Raw genomic sequence first — 2,280 nt, forward strand, 5'->3', positions numbered from 1 at the left:
TCAGGGCTGCTGCCCACCTTGAGACCATAAGCAGCCTCTGGTATCTTGATCCGGTGTTCTATATGTGTTTTGATATGAAAGTATCTAGAGAGCACTGGCCCCAGATACAGACCATTACATTGAAAAAGACACATGCATTGTCATCTATGCAACACTTGACTAGGATACTATGAAATCAAGTCTATTTATAAAAGTCCTCTTTATAATCACATATTCCATTTGAAGGAAAAAAATACATTTTTCTTCAAAATTTGCTTCCAAGTTTTAAAAGACGGAGTCCACTTTCAACTTAAGAATGAAACTTCCTGTTTAGGAGAATGAAATGAAGATTTATAAATGATTCTTTGATATGACCATTACAGCCAGGATATCTTCAATTTGATGAAGATCTAATTACTAAGTGCCTCATGTTTACTGCCTGAATACTAGTGTAAATAGTTGGAAAAAATATGCCTGTGATATATAATCTCATTATGCCATGTACCTCTTCACTTGGAAAATATCACCTGTGACAAGTCAAAAGGAGGAGCTTGAAACACATTTGATATCCATAGCACTTGACATCTGTAGTTTAGACATGTTTTTCATTCTAAGCAATGGCAGAATGGGGGGAAATAACACACAGCTTCTGAAAATATAAAGCCAAAAAAGGCAAGAAATGGTCACCTGTCTTCAAAAACTGTGGATTGGAGTGGTGAGGATATTCCCATTCCTAACACAGCACTCACTGGATTGGGCAAAGAGCTCAAACGAATTCTATTTAATGAGAGTATTAAAAAAAAATCTATGTGGCATTTCTGAAAGTATGCTTTAGACTGGTCGGATAGTTTCCATGGCAGCCTTATTTGTTCCATGGTATAATTGTCCCCCAATTTCCCTCCCACTTATTGTCTTTAGCACTCGTTNTTTGGATGTTATGTTGTAAGATCGGCATCTTATTTAAATCTTCTGTTTTGGTATGCCTCCTATGATACTGCTCTGGCAGGGGAAGATGGTGGCAGAAGTTCAGGCTCTCGACACTGGGTGTTGAGGGGCTCCTCACCACCCAGAGGGGAAAGGGAGGAGCATCTTTTTATCACCAGATGTGAGGATACAGTTTTTCTATAGTGTATGGCTAGTATAGAGCAGTATTTTCTAAAAGTATTTTTATCTTGTATGGCTTTCCCTTTCCTGGCCCTTCATCTAAAGACAATGGACTTTTTAGGGGCAGGCCTTGGTCTGTTTCACCCATGGACCTATCTATATTGCATGCTTCCTCATCTCAAAATATGCGATTTATGAGGCCAAAAAGAAAACTTTGGGAACTCATCACCATGTCATTCCTGGTTTCCAAGTTCCCTAGCTGGTTTTCCTTTTTTCTCCACCTTTGAGTTGTCTTACATTTGTTTAATCAGAATATCCAGGTGGTGGTTTTTTTGTTTGTTTGTTTTTCCCCTGCACTTAGAGGGAGGAATAGGAAAAAATCAGTTATTTCATCTTTCTGGAAGCAAAAGTTCTCATTTGGAAAAAAAATAATTTAAATCCTGTTGTTCAAATCCACACTAGCCAGATTTGAGTGGGATTTATGATTCTTCTGTGATCTCATTAAAGTGCCTACTCTTCTTGCTATAAATTCCCCTTCTGTCTCTGGTTAAAGTCATTCCACTATGATTTCTTATAATAAGAAATGTTAATTTTCTTTGTGGAGATCTAAACCCAGTTTTTGCATAGTGATTTCTGCCAAAATTAGGAGCCAATTACAAACATTTTGAAAGTTTTGTTTCTTTGTTCTCAAATTCCTTTAAACTTTTGCTTATCTCTAAGTTAAGTTCAGTCTTGAGTATTTTATGGCTGGTCTGTAATTCTCAGTGGCAAAACTATGCTAATCTTTTACAAAATTTATATTTCTAAGATGACCTTATTTAATGATATTAAGTGCATGCCATAGAAAACACCCAATAATAAGCACAAGTCTATGATAGGTAAGTTGGTGTATCAATAGTTTCCAACAGGAAATATCATACTCAAATTAAGATAATTTAGAGGAGATTTTATTTCACAGAAACTGTTTATAAAAAACTATTTACAGAAAACTATTTACAAAAATGATATTGAAAAACTAGAGTGTTAATAGCAGCACAGCTATCTCCATACTCAGGTCTGCAAGGATGGAGAAAGAAGTTACCACCATCTGGAAAAAGATAGTCATGAAGAGAAGTCTACTGTGAGAGCAGTTTAGAGAAAAGCAGGTCAAGGCAATCTCAAAGGGAGGTAGAATAAATATCTGGACCTCTCTTTCTT

This window comes from Hipposideros armiger, unplaced genomic scaffold (genome assembly GCF_001890085.2).
Source record: "Hipposideros armiger isolate ML-2016 unplaced genomic scaffold, ASM189008v1 scaffold_172, whole genome shotgun sequence".
NCBI lineage: Eukaryota > Metazoa > Chordata > Mammalia > Chiroptera > Hipposideridae > Hipposideros > Hipposideros armiger.